We start from the raw sequence: 15541 nt of genomic DNA on the forward strand, positions 1-15541 counted from the left end.
TCTATACACCTCTATAAATATATTTTTTCATACTAGTTGCTACATTTGTAAAACGGTGGGTGAGTCAGAAACAAAACAAAAGCTATGGGGAAGGTTATTTATAGACAAACGTAATGAATAAATTAAACTCCAAATTAGTACAGTCTTAATAATGCATTCTACTTCTCTTCCAAATCTTGATTTATTACTATTTTGTAACAGACTTTCTGCATAACTCACTGATGCCTTGGTGTTTCTTTTCTGTAGAAAAGAACTTTTTTTTTTTGATGGACTAGAGGTTAACCAAATTTTATAGCTTAGTTAAACTATTTTTTACAGATGACCAGAATTATGCCATTACTATAAATTATCTTAAAACTCTATGTACATAAAGATTGGCCATTTAATGAATGTATTATTCTTTGTTAACATTATAGGTGGGCTTAAATCCCACACTAAAGTGGTCATAAATAATACAGTGACTGCTAAGTCAAGTTAATATTAAAAGCAGAGTTTTGTGGTGCATCTTTAAGTACCAGCATTCTCTGGGCTCTAGTTTAAAAAAAAGAAAAAACAGACAACACAAAGTCATGGAGCAGTAGTTTATCCTCCCTCCCCCACCCACCATCCCCCAATTTATCTAAGTTTTATGGGCCTTTTTCTTCTCTTGAAAATTATTCTCTCACATCATGCACATGTATCTGGATCTGAATTGCCTGTGAATTACACCTTGAATAGATTCCCCAAACTGGAGAAGCGCAAATGTTCCCCCTCTGAATATTTTAGACTTGTATGAGTTCTCTAATATTTTTGTTTTTGTGCAAGGCCGCTCGTGAGGCGGCCTGGAGCCTTGAATGCTGACAGCCTCCATTAGCATTAATGCTGTTCTCTTATCTCCCCTCGCTCTCCTCCGCTCCCCCCTCACTCTTTCTTGTCTGACGGTTCCCTGACACCGTTGACAAGGCTGACACCACCAATCAGCTTCGACTCAGCAAGGTCACTGTTCAGACTTGACTCGTGATTGGCTGCTGCGCTTCAGCGTGTTATTACTGTCTGATTTGATCGGAGGCAGGGGGTGGTCTCCAATCAAACAGAGAAAAGGTCCTAGAGAAGGTAATTAAATCCTGTCAGAGGCAATTATCGGTTCCAGGGCCATGACTCTGGCCCTGAATGCAGATGATCTGAAACTGTATTCTTGTAGAAATTCAAGAGGGCTCCTGGCATGGTTCAGCTAGGCATAAAGGAAGCAGCAGGCTTTCTGCAAACAATGCAGTTCTGTATTTTGAACCTTTCTGCCTTTTTTCCCCCTTTACTCGAAGACTTCTGTTTTCACTGATCAAAAATATTCCTTTTCAGGTCACATTCTAATTAATTTACTAGACAAGGTTTTCCTTTCTGGTACATAAATAATGACAAGTTTTACTAAAGAACTTCTGCCCCCACCACGGGCTGTAAGAAACAGCCTTTACCAAGGCAAACCAAAGCCTTTCATGGAAGGACACTGTGCTGTATTTGGGACCAAGGGAGAGAAGAATGTGAAGCCTTTAACGTGGCTATTCTGCCTGAGGTGGATCTTGCCCTGCCTGTTTATACCCTCCCGTGCTCATGATGGAGTTTGTTGCTGTGACCAACCTGGAAGTTTCTCCCAGATAGTCTATGGACAGCAGTGGCCATTTAATGACGACCGTGTTTAAAGGACAGGGAGAAACTGCCGCAGTTTTCACTACATGAGGGAAAGGCCTCTCCTTAACCTTCAAAAGAATATTTGGGAGAGGAAAATTGTTTAAACTGAGCCTGGGACATACAAACATAAAGAAAGGAATGTTGTATTTTTAATTGGGAAGAGAATGCGAAGATAAACTCCATAGGTGCCCTTCTGTTTCTATATAGATAGAAGACTTTGATTTTGTTCCCTGTGTGATTTCTGTTCAATTTTTATTAAATAAGCTTTGCTGTGTGGTTTTTGTCTGAAGAACCCACCCCTAAAAAGTAAACCTCTCTCTAGTTCTTGAATCATGTTAATTGTTCTCAGTGATAGTAACCAGTTTAGCATGAAAAATATTTCAAAGGATAAAGGTACATCATTAGTGTCTATATGCTCACTCTACTGGCTTTAACAGACTTTATGAAATGTTGCTCTCAATAAATGTCAGTCTTCCAGATAGATAGCCTTGATTTCAACCTTTGTGTTTTGTGAGCCTGGGTATTATTTTTTTTTTTCCAGAATAAGATGCTGAAAACACCATTAAAACAATTTCTGTATTGTTGCTGATGAAACAGTTTAACCACCAGGGTTTCTCCCGAGGGAACAGTTAACTTTTCTCTAATCTTGGTTGTTTTCTTTGTTTCTAAAACACCATATTCCTTAATACGCCTGACTTTATTTGTTTTGCTGAAACATAAACAGATGCTTTAAGCAGAACATCATTTAAAAAAAGTAGTCCCTGCTACTAGTCCATTAATCAGGATGAGGTATCAGGCTGAGAAAGAAATTGGTGGGAGAAGATGTTAATAATAAGGAAAACTGCTTTGGACACTGGTTGGCTGAGTTAAAAAAATATCGTTAGTCCAAATCTGCACACATGATTGTGGAAATGATGTTTAATTCATCCCATATTATGTCTTTGGAACATCAAAGGCTTCATCAACTTCCCTAATAAAGATAAAATAGATATGAAGAGAGAAGCAAACTGCTCAAGGATCTGTCAGAATATTTTAGATGATCAGATTCACTGCTATTACAGAACCATCTCACCTTTCCTTTGAGTGTCAACTCTTTCATTTTTGAGTTAGAGTGTTTCTTAAAATTTTTTTAATTTATTTTTATTTTTAAAGTCTTTATTGAATTTGTTACAATACTGCTTCTGTTTAATATTTTGGGTTTTTTTGGCCACAAGGCAAGTGGGATCTTAGTTCCCTCATCAGGGGTCAAACCCGTACCCTCTGCATTGGAAGAAGTTTTAACCATTGGAAAACTAGGGAAGTTCGTACTATTTTTTTTCCCCTGTAATTTGACCAACCATTGTTTATTATTGTGTAGTGAGATTATTTTATTTTGTATTGAAGTGGTAGCTATTTTACTGAAGACACCTCTTATGAAAAAAATCTCTGTGTAGGAAAGAAACTTTTGTAGATAAAGCAAAAGGAAAAACATTTGAAATATGTTCCCCCTGTTGATTAACATCAGTGCTCCTAAAAGAGAGGAAAAGGGGAAAAAAGGAAAACAAACTGGATCACCTGTGCCTGGCTTACTGGAGTCCTCTGTATGTCAGGCATCTTTATCCTTTTGCTCTGGATGCATCTTTCAAGCTCCCTTACTTGCCTGGGAACTGCTTAAGGACAGCAATGGTGTCCTACTCCAACTGAGGTATCCACAAGCCAACAAATTGAAGACTCTCTTATTCCACAGACCTTTATAAGATGCTCATATGAGTCTCTGTGAGATGGGACCATTCCCAAGTTGAGAGGCTGCTGCACTGCTGCTAAGTCGCATCAGTCGTGTCCGACTCTGTGCGACCCCATAGATGGCAGCCCACCAGGCTCCACCGTCCCTGGGATTCTCCAGGCAAGAACACTGGACTGGGTTGCCATTTCCTGTCATCAATAAGTATATAGTAATGTTACTTAATCAGACAAGGAAGTTAACTGTTAAACAAAGGTCTGTCTAGTCAAAGTTATGGTTTTTCCAGTAGACATGTATGGATGTGAGAGTTGGACTATTAAGACAGCTGAGCATTGAAGAATTGATGCTTTTGAACTGTGGTGTTGGAGAAGACTCTTGAGAGTCCCTGGCCTGCAAGGAGATCCAACCAGTCCATCCTAAAGGAGATCAGTCCTGAATAGTCATTGGGAGGACTGAGGCTGAAGCTGAAATTCCAGTACTTTGGCCACCTGATGTGAAGAACTGACTCATTGGAAAAGACCCTGACACTGGGAAAGATTGAAGGCAGGAGGAGAAGGGGATGACAGAGGATGAGATGGTTGGATGGCATCACCAACTCGATGGACATGAGTTTGAGCAAGCTCTGGGAGTTGGTGATGGACAGGGAAGCCTGGCGTGCTGCAGTCCATGGGGTCGCAAAGAGTTAGACATGACTAAGTGACTGAACTGAACAAAGGAAATGGCAACCCACCCCAGTATTTTTGCCTGAAAAATTCCATGAACAGAGGAGCCTGGCGGGCTACAGTCCATGGGGTCAAAAAGAGTCAAGCATGACTGAGCAACTGAGCACAAAATGTCCTACTGTGGCATTATCTGATGGCTGTTATCTGTGTCAAAGTATTTTATTTGTTTTATCCCTAAAGATGGGAGTTTTTATGCTTTTACTTAATTTTGTGACTATTTAAGTACCATCCATTAGAACTGCCATTATGAAGAATATCTGAGATCTTTAGAATCATGTAGGTAGGCTGTCTGCATGATGTGTCTTTAAAAAGGTTTGTAAACAGAACTTTACAGGGGACATTATGTTGTGTATGGAAATGTATTTTAAAATTAACAATGATTATGCAAAACATAGAAAATAATTCACATTTATCTCCTTATGTTCAGTTGCTTTGGTCAGCATTATTGGATTGATAAGAGAGGATTTGCCTTTTAATTGGTCTTTTCTAGATTTCTGGTGAGATTTCCTACCACCATTGATGGCAGGAGCACACAGCCCAAACAAAGCTCATTGAGATACATTTTCAGGATGGTGCATACGGGGGCAGTAATTTATGAACAGTAATAGGAGCTGGGTATGCAATTCCCTGCCCAACAGCAGAATAAGTATACCCCACTGATTTACTGAGTTCACTAAAAATGCTTGAGTAAAAAAGATAAAATTCAGCTGCCGTTCACCTCATTTGTAAGTTGGAATTCCTTAAAAGCAATTGGAAAAAAAAGAATGATGTGAAAATCACGATTAACCATTACACACTAAGAACTATATATATTTTTTAAAAGAGGAGTTGGCAATGAAAAATTAGCTGGACCTTGCCACATAGGAAATGAAAAAATTAACTTTCACTGTTCTGTGATGTTGCTGCAAATTCGCTGTGTTGCAAGCTGCATTTTACCCCTCAAGGGATCTGAAAACTTATCAGATTTTATTAATTTATTGGCTCTGTGCTGAGGTGTATTGTAAACCAATTTTAAGTACTTCATTTTGCTATTTATTCACTGCTCACTAAAAGAAGCAGCCTTTCCTACAAACCCTGAGGGTTTCCATAATCAGTTATATTATAGCTTTCCTCAACCTGAGGATATGAAATCTAAATACATTTAAATATTTTATTTGATGTTTCTTAATGGGTGTCACCTTCATTCCTGATTTGCAAAATTAAGGACATATTCTTTCAGCACTGGCATCAAGGTTGGGGATTGAGGGTGTGATTGAAGGAGTACCCCCTTCCTTCCTATTTATAGTAGATGGCAATTTTACCTCTCCCCTTCTTCTGGAGACAAAGATCAGCAAATGAGGATGGTGAAGTAGGAATGCTCATTTTACCTGTGATAAATCATAATGGAAAAGAATATGAAAAAGAATACATATGTGTATACATGCACACATATATGCATGCCTGCTAAGTCGGTTCAGTCATCTCCAACTCTTTGTGACCCTATAGAGTGTAACCTGCCAGGCTCCTCTGTCCATAGGATTCTCCAGGCACGAATACTGCAGTGGGTTGCCATGTTCTCCGCCATGGGATCTTCCTGACCCAAGTATTGAACCCACATCTCTTATGTGTCCTGCGTTGGCAGGCACGTTCTTTACCATTAGCGCCCCTGGGAAGTCCATACACACACATGCACATATAACTGAGTCATTTTGCTGTATAGCAGAAATTAACACAACATTGTACTTCAATACTTCTTAATAAATTAAAAAATAAGAAATGCTCATTTTAGAATGAGCATGAAGTTGACTGGCAGGGTCAGAGAATGGTAGAGAAGAGATGAGAGCTGTGGTTTGGCACCAGGAGATTTGAAGGCTGAGAGATGGGAAGGAAGACAGGGGAGTGATGGGAGAGAGGTAAGGTCGGGGTGGAGGTGGAGAGGAGAAAAAGAAAACCTCTCGTAAATGGAAATGGCGAGGGGCACCCAGCTGGAATTCCCAGGACTTGGTGGTTCTAGACAGGGTTCTATTCTAATTAGCTGCTAGGGTTGATGGCTGTGATCAGTCCTGCTCAGCACCTGCTTCATTTTCTTCCCTCCCCCCAGGGTTGAGAGGTAAAATCCAGGGTGCTCAGTTAAATCTAAATGTTAGACAAATAAGAATAATGTTTTTATAAAAGTATGGTCCAAGAGTTGCATGAGACATACTTATATTTTAAAAAAAAGTATTCTGTGTTTATTGGATATTTTGTATTTTCTTTGCTAGATCTGGAAACTCTACCCAACTGACCCAGAGTGATACCGGGAGCTTAGTGCAAGCACATGCAGAGGTTCCCCAAAAATGGGGCCAATATCAATGTCAGTCTGAAAATTCCCCCTTGGTCAAATTTCTAAGCATCTTGAGGTTAGTTTTTTTTTTTCCTTTCCTCTTACCCCAGTCATCTTTAGATAACACTGCAAATATTTTCTCTTTTGTTTTCTGATACCTAACTCTTCTGTCCATCTACTGCCCACCCCCGTCCCCAGTTAATCACTCCCTTCCTCTGCTTCCCTCAACTCTTCCCAGTGTCTCCAGGAGACGAAGTGATAATTGACAAAGTGACCTTTACCTAAATGTTTGAGTTTCCTCATCTATTAATGGAAACCTTGTTCTTCCTTGAGGATCTTACTTCCTTTGTAGCTGTCTTAGGTTGAGGTCACTCTGTGAGTTACCCCAAGAAGTATGGAGTGTGGAAACAGAGGGAACATTCTCACTGTAACTTCCAAATCTCATGAGAGCCCATTCTCTCTGTGTTCACCATACTCTTCCCTTCTTTGCTGACAACTTCTCTCCTGTTCAGTCTCCACAGGTAATAAAGCCTTTGTCAACTGTCATCAAGAGTCCATTTCTCCATCCTTTAATTCTGGACTGGCCTTGTAAGTTTTTTGGCCAATCAAATGAGCCAGAAAGGACATCAAGCTGCTACTGAACAGAGATCTTAAGAAGTCTTGCAGCTTTCTTTGTGTCACTATCAGAACACTTCTACTTGTGAACAGACTGAGTGGAGTTGATGGGAGATGGAGACCATGTGGAGCAGAAATAAGCAGACCAGCTGAGATCCAACCACCACATGAATGAATGAGGACATTCTAGACTTTCCGTCCCCAGTAGGGCTGCCAACTACAAAGATCAGCTGATTCCACTTAGGCCAGACATTTTGGGCTGTCCCAGTCATCTCAGTCAACTCACGGAACATGAGCTAGATAATAAATATTTGCGGTTTTTAGGTACTAGGTTGTGGGGCACTTGGGTCATCTTTTCCTTTTTATATATAAATTCTATCACTATCCTTGAGAATTTCAGTGTCCATATAGAGATTTTACAGACATCCTTTATTACATGATTTGGCTTCTTCATCTTTGAAGAACTTTACCTTCATCTTAAAAAAAGTACAGCTTGATACCTATCTATATATACACACTACTATGTATAACATAGATGCTGATACTAAGGAATACTGTATAGCACTGGGAACTATACTCAATACTCATGCTCCCTTAGGCAGCATGCATACTACTCAGTACTCTGTGGTGACCTAAATGGGAAAGAAGTCTAAAAAAGTGGGGGTGTATGTATATGTGTAACTGACTCTCTTTACTGTACAGCAGAAACTAACACAACATTGTAAAGCAAGTATACTCCAATAAAAATTTTAAAAATTACAGCTAACGTTAATGGTTAGGATATGGAGAAAGAGACAGAGAGGGTAAAAGGGAGTGGGACCAAGTCTCAAGACTGATCTAAAGAGCTGAACTGTTTTTCAGATTGGCAGGAGAAGTGATGACCAGGCAAGAGGGAAACCTTCTGTGGAAAGACAGTCAAGTTTAGACAGTTTAATCAAACTTCCCTGTCTGAAAAATATCTTCCCCTCAATCTGCCAAGGGCCAAACTTCCCCAAATAAATACCCAAGCAAAAAAAAAAAAAAAAAAAATGAACAGGGCTTGATTCAAATAGGTTGTAATTAAATACTGTCTATAATAATAGGGTCTCAATCTAACAATTGTGTGATAGCAATGTATCTTTTCTTTGTTAATCAACCCTTGCTTTCTGAAGAGATAAGATGTTGAGAGATGTATGTCAGTGCCTACCAGGGAAGAGATGGGGGTGATAATCCCCAAGTGGTGGTAAAGGTAAAAAGAAGGAAATAATACTGGGATAACGGGAAAGGAAAGAAAGATTGCAAGCTTGTAAACCTGGTGTAAATTAGGCATTAACAGTGGCAGAAGATGCTAAGAGAATGGAGTCCATTGGGTGCTTCATCAATCATATGAATCAGTAAATTCAACTCTCTGAACTTTGTTTTCCTCTTTTGTAAAATCAGTGAGTTAGGCTAAAAGCTGGGACAGCAGATTTTGGGGATGCTTACTCTCCCTTTCCATGACCAGGTCAGAGTTTGATAATCAGTTATAATCCATTGTCCTTTTTACCTTGAATGTAGCTTTTGAACCTCTTTTGGTCTAGCAATCCAGGAAATCCCATCAATACAGTAGAGGTAACATCTGAGATGAAAACCTGTTCCTTTACCCTAGACTAAATCATCGCAAACAACACTTGAAATTTTAAAATTCATTGTGCTTAGTGTGGAAGAATGTCAGTGATTCTTTCCATCTCTGCTTTAGGAGATGTGACAAAGGGTGGCATATTATAACCCGGCCACTCACATCAAATTACTTTAAGTTCTAGGAAAAAAAGTCAATATAGATATTTGTTCTCTTTCATCTATTTTTCAAAATTCTAAACATGGGAAACCAAAAAAGACATTTAAATTTAATTTTCTCAAGATCAGAGGGGAAATTGATTTTTGACATGCCTAACCACTACTTTATCAGATATATAGATTTCAAGGGGCCAACATTCAATTTCATGAGCTTTCTTTCCTTTCTCGTTTATGCCATATTGTAAATCCATTTTGAAGATATCATGACAGTTTTTTATATTTATTTTTGTTTCATTGGATTTTTCCTAAAGCAGAACCCAAATCTAGTCTTGAAACCAGGTCTCCTCAAAACACAAAAACCCACCCTTCTCTCAGAAATCATCTGTATCTCTCTTTGTTCTGACAGAAAGTGGCACTTCCCAAATTACGCATCGTGTTGGAAAATTGTAGAGAGGGTGACACCCAGTTTTTTTTTTTAAGCTTATTAACATATCTTGAATAATCTTACCCTCTCCCTATGACACCAAAGATTGCAGAAATGTAAACTAAGTCGTGTTTTGAATTTTGTTCCAACGAGCAATCTTGAAAAAAGCCAGTATTCAATATATATTGAATATACAGTTGAATTATAAGAAAAATCTGATGGTATTCCTAAACTCACACTTTTTTGGGGGGTCATTTTACACTTTAAAAATTTTGTTTTATTCTCTTCACAAATATTATTTCAATGCTTAATGTGGAAAACTTAGAAAACACAGAAAATTGAAAAGGAAAAAATGGCTCATTTCTTCTACCCCCAAGTTGCCATGCTTTTATGTCCTTTATCCTCACTCCCTCCCTACCTCCCATCTCTCAGGAATCATGAATCATCTATTGTTTTTATTGTCTCTGTTTAAACTTCATTAACGTACTGTGAAAACGTTTCCACATAAATGCACATCCTTTCTCAACAACTTTTACTGAAGTACATCTTACAACACATGGTACAGTTTATGAGTTTCAAAAATGTATACAACCACATAACCAACACAGTTCAAATATAGAACTAGTCCTTCTTCCAGTCAGTTCTTAATTAACATTACCTCCTCAAAGATAAGTCGAGTTAGTTTTACCTGTCCTTGAGCTTATTTAAATGGAATCATGCAGTATGTAGTCTCTTAGGTTTGCCATATTTTCCTCAACATAAAATGATTTTGTAATTTGTTCTTGCTGCTGCACATGGTTCTATCTTTTTGATCACTGAGTATCACTCATTGTATGACTATACCACAGTTTGACTAGGTTTTCCATTCTTCAACTAATGAACATTTATTTCCCAGTTTTTTGCTATTTTGATTAAAGCTGCTGGAAACATTCTTGCTCAAGTCTTTTTTAAACATACAAACCATTTTCAGTGCTTGTGTAGGATCCCATTGAGTCAGCACACTATATAAACAACCGCCATTAACTCAACCTCTATTGTTGGTCAGTAAATTATTTGCTGTTTTCACCATCATAAAGAATGTTGCAGGGCAAACCTTTGTGTTTTTTGCCCTCTCTTTTTTATTATGGTAAACATTCATAACATAAAATGTACCATTTTAAGTGTATAGTTCTGTGACCTTAAGTAATTCACATTTTTGTCCAAACATCACCACTATCTATGTCCAGAAATTTTTTGTCATCTCAAACTGAAACTCTACACTCATTAAACAATAACCCCCTCCCCCAGCCCCTGATAACACTATTCTACTTCGTGCATTTTGCTATGCTAGGTACCTCATATGTGTGGAATCATACTTTGGATATTTGTTTCTTTGTGTCTGTCTTATTTCAATTTAGCATAGTGTTTCCTGGTTCTTCCGAGTTGTGATATGTGTCAGAATCTAGTTCCTTTTCAAAGATGAATAATATTCCATTGCATGTGTATACCACATTCTGTCTGTCCACTCATTCACTGAATATTTTAGTTGTTTTCCCTTCTTAGCTATTGTGAATAATGCTGCTACGAACAGTAGTATACAAATACCTGTTCCTACTTTCTGCTTTCAATTCTTCAAGGTGTATGCCTAGAAATGAAAGTTCTGCATCACGCAGTAATTCTGTGTTTAGCATTTGAAGAACTTCCATACTGTTTGCCACAGTGGTTATACCATTTTAAGTTTTTACTTTGTGGAATAGACAAGAATTCTACTTTCTCCATGTCCTTTCCAATTCTTACTACACTTGTTTTTTGCTTGTTTTTGGATGATAGCCAATCTCATTGTGGTTTCAATTTTGTGAGTCTTTGGGCATAACATTGAACGTATCCCTGATTATGTGTTTAGGTGAAGTTTCCAAAAACACAATTCCTGTGGACAAGGTTCTGTCCATTCTGAAGTCTCCTAACATGCATGGTCACACTTCACTCCAGAAAGGCTATGCTGGTTTATTTATTGTATCAGCAGTGATGTGCTAATGTCACCTTTAGTTTGGTTTTTCATTTCTTTTTAGATAAGTCTAAATTATTCTGAATCATTTGCTTGATGGTTTCCAACATCTGGATATTTTGCCTTTACCGTGACATTTATTCAGTTATTTGGAAATGTTTCATACTTTGCGCATTGGTGATCACTGATAGTTGTGATGATGACCACTAATTAACTCTTATTCATAAATAACTTGAAACCTTTTATCAATGAACTGTGAGTCATACATATTTTGTGGATTGTTTCTGCCTTGCTCTTTTTGTTCTCCATGTAAGGCTTTGTCTCCTTAAGGAATCGATAAATAATAGTAATTATACTTATTTCTTGCATTAGCATAGAATTTTAACTCTTTAAGCTTTTCCACACACATGAGTGTCATAGCAACCCTTCCAGATACAAAGGCAGGAACTGTTCCCTTCTAATCATTACTATATGTGAAGAGGTTGTAAGGCCAACAGCTAGTTAGTGGCACAGACAAGGTGGAAACTGGACTGCGTGTGTTGATTCCTATTCAGAGTTCTCTCTTGGGTACTTTAAAACTTTTCATAAATATATACAAAAAGAGTAACTATTTTTAAAAATCACCAAATGTATAACATTTCATGTAAAAATTGAACTTCAGTAGAATTTGCCACTCTATTTTATCAGGCTCAACACATTTAATTTTGATATGATGCCAGGGTCTAATGAGGAAAGGCATATAATTTCATCATTACACAGAAAATAGACATTTCAAAGCAAGCACAGTGGACAAATTAACTCATCATGGACAGATGATAGTTATTATTTTCAATTACTTTGTGAGCTTTTTCTCAGCAACTGTCTAATGTTATTCAATGTCCGGAAAGACATTTGACCTTTAGGGCAGAAAAAAATCTCTATGATACTTAGTTGTGAAAAACTTATTAATATGAAAGTTGTCAAACCTTTAAAAATTAAATTAGAAGATTAAAAAAATCCAAAATTTAAAATTTACACTATTGCAGTATGAACAAAAGATAAGAGATTTTCAAATTTCAAATACAGGTGCTTTCTGTAGAAATGACATTCCTGCATGGGTGTCTGCTGACTCAGTTTTGACTCTGACCCCAGAAGTCCTGTAGAGGTGAAGAAATTTGATGCTCATGGCTGTCAAACATATTTAGACCTTCTTTTTTCCCTCCCAATTTTATTGAGATATGATTGACACAGCACTGTGTAAGTTTAAAGTGTTTGACTAACAAACATCACGAAATGATTATCATAAGAAGTTTAGCATGCATCCATCACCTTACACAAATACAAAATTAAAGAGATAAAACACATTTTCTTCCTTGTGATGAGAACACTTAGGATTTACTCTCCTAAAAATGTTCATATACAGCATGCTGCTGCTGCTGCTAAGTCACTTCAGTCGTGTCCGACTCTGTGCGACCCCATAGACAGCAGCCCACCAGGCTCCCCCGTCCCTGGGATTCCCCAGGCAAGAACACTGGAGTGGGTTGCCATTTCCTTCTCCAACGCATGAAAGTAAAAAGTGAAAGTGAAGTCGCTCAGTCGTGTCTGACTCTTAGCGACCCCATGGACTGCAGCCCACCAGGCTCCTCCATCCATGGGATTTTCCAGGCAAGAGTACTGGAGTGGGGTGCCATTGCCTTCTCTGTCATATATAGCATACTGCCGTGTTAATTATATTTATCATGTTGTACATTTTATCCTGAGTATTGATTTATCTCGTAATTGTAAGTTTGTACCTTTTGATCACCTTCATCCAATCCCCTCTTCCTCTGCCCATTCCTCTGATAACCACAAATCTGGTCTCTTTTTCCTATGAGTTTGTTTTTGAAATATAGTTGACCTACAGTACTATGTGATTTCCTGTTACACAGCATTGTCGCTTGGTATTTCTATATATTTCTAAATGATCACTATAATAAGTCTAGTTATGATCTGCCACCATTCAAAGATATTAGTTAATTATTGACTATATTTCCCATACTGTACATTTCATACCTGTGACTCATTCATTTTGCAACTGGATGTCTGTATCTCTTAATCTCCATCACCCACTTCTCTCCTTTTCCTACACCCCCCACCCCTTTGGCAACTATCTGTTCATTCTCTACTTATGACTGTTTCTGTTTCGTAATGTTCATTCATTTTGTATTTTAGACTCCATGCTGCTAAGTCACTTCAGTCGTGTCCGACTCTGTGCGACCCCATAGACGGCAGCCCAGCAGGCTCCCCCGTCCCTGGGATCCTCCAGGCAAGAACACTGGAGTGGGTAGCCATTTCCTTCTCCAATGCATGACAGTGAAAAGTGAAAATGAAGTCGCCCAGTCGTGTCCTACCCTCAGCGACCCAACAGACTGCAGCCTTCCAGGCTCCTCCATCCATGGGATTTTCCAGGCAAGAGTACTGGAGTGGGGTGCCATTGCTTTCTCTGTTTAGACTCCATACATAAGTAAAATCATATAGTATTTATTTCTGGTGGCTCAGTGATAAGGAACCTGTCTGCCAATGCAGGAGACATGGGTTCAATCCTTGGGTTAGGAAGATCCTCTAGAGAAGGAAATGGCAACCTACTCCAGTATTCTTGCCTGGGAAATCCCATGGACAGAGGAGCCTGGTGGGTTACAGTCCATGGGGTCGCAAAAGAATTGGATATAACCTAGCAACTAAACAATAACAACATATAAATAAATTCATACAGTACCTATCTTTCTCTGTCTGATCTGTTTCACTTAGCATAATATCCTCTAGGCCCATTCATATTGTCACAAATGGCAAGATTTCATTCTTTTTTATGCCTGAACAATATTCCACCACACACACACACACACACACACACACACACACACACACACACCACGTCTTAATCCATTCATCTATTGATGGGCATTTAGGTTGCTTCCATATCTTGGCTATTGTAAATAATGCTCCAGTGAAGAGAGGGGTGCATGTATCTTTTCCAGTTAGTATTTTCATTTTCCTTGGATAGATATCCAACAGATTCAAACTGGACTATTCTGTCATACCATGCACAAAAAATAAATTTAAGGTGAATTCAAGACTTAAATGTAAGACCTGAAACCATTATACTTACAGGAAAAATGAATGCAGTTCACTCTTTGATATTGGGTCTCAGTAGTATTTTTTTGGATGTGTCTCCTCAGTCAAGGGAAACAAAAGAAAAAAATAAATCAAACTACATTGAAGTAAAAAAGCTTTTGCACAGTAAAGGAAGCTATCAACAAAACAAAAAGTCCACCTACTAGAATGGGAGAAGATGTTTGCAAACAATATATCTGATAAGGAGTTAATATTCAAAATACACAAAGAACTAATACAACTCACCATCCGACACTGGTCTGCTGTATGACGGTTGTAATGAAAGTTATGAGAAAGGATCAAGTCAGCTAAGGAAAGATTAGAGTGAGAAAAAGAAGGTGTCTGGGACAGACCCTAGAGAAACTCCGTCATTTAAGTGCCAGGTATTTAGTGAAGAAGGCTGAGTGCTGAAGAATTGATGCTTTTGAACTGTGGTGTTGGAGAAAACTCTTGAGAGTCCCTTGGACTGCAAGGAGATCCAACCAGTCCATCCTAAAGGAGATCAGCCCTGGGATTTCCTTGGAAGGAGTGATGCTAAAGCTGAAACTCCAGTACTTTGGCCACCTCATGCGAAGAGTTGACTCATTGGAAAAGACTCTGATGCTGGGAGGGATTGGGGGCAGGAGGAGAAGGGGACGACAGAGGATGAGATGGCTGGATGGCATCACTGACTCGATGGACGTGAGTCTGGGTGAACTCCGGGAGTTGGTGATGGACAGGGAGGCCTGGCGTGCTGCGATTCATGGGGTCGTAAAGAGTCGGACACGACTGAGTGACTGAATGGAACTGAACTGACAGTGTATAACACCAAACAATGTGGCATTACAGAAGTCAGGTATATTACTTTCCAAGGACTGCTACCCCAGCAACTGGGTGGCTTAAAACACAGAAGTGTATTCTCTCACAGTTCAGGAGACCAGAAGTCTGAAGTTAAGGTGTCAGCATGGTTGGTTCCTTCTTAGGGGCTCAGAGAATCTGTTTGTGGCTGTTTCTCAGCTTGTGGTTTTTCTGCAATCATTGGTGGTTCTTGGCTTGTAGATGCGTCACTGTTATCTCTTCTTCTGCTGTCACGTGGAAATCTCCGCTCTATGTCTCTGTCTCTGGGTCTCTTTTTAAGACACCAGTCGTACTGGATTAAAAGTCCCCTCTACTCTGGTATGACTTCACCTTAATGAATTGCTTCTGCAAAGAACCTATTTTCAAATAAAGCCACATTTCAAGGTTTGGG

The 15541-nt window shown here is 38.7% G+C and overlaps 1 long non-coding RNA gene across 1 annotated transcript; it reads left to right on the plus strand.

The window, feature by feature from the left end:
- The first annotated feature begins 1030 nt into the window (after positions 1 to 1030).
- Positions 1031 to 7907, plus strand: LOC112441584 (uncharacterized). Its single transcript, XR_003029396.2, has 3 exons — positions 1031 to 1092; positions 6345 to 6482; positions 6919 to 7907. It is a non-coding gene; the product is annotated as an uncharacterized lncRNA (long non-coding RNA).
- Positions 7908 to 15541: the final 7634 nt, after the last annotated feature.

The sequence above is a fragment of the Bos taurus genome, chromosome 15, assembly GCF_002263795.3.
Source record: "Bos taurus isolate L1 Dominette 01449 registration number 42190680 breed Hereford chromosome 15, ARS-UCD2.0, whole genome shotgun sequence".
NCBI classification, from domain to species: domain Eukaryota; kingdom Metazoa; phylum Chordata; class Mammalia; order Artiodactyla; family Bovidae; genus Bos; species Bos taurus.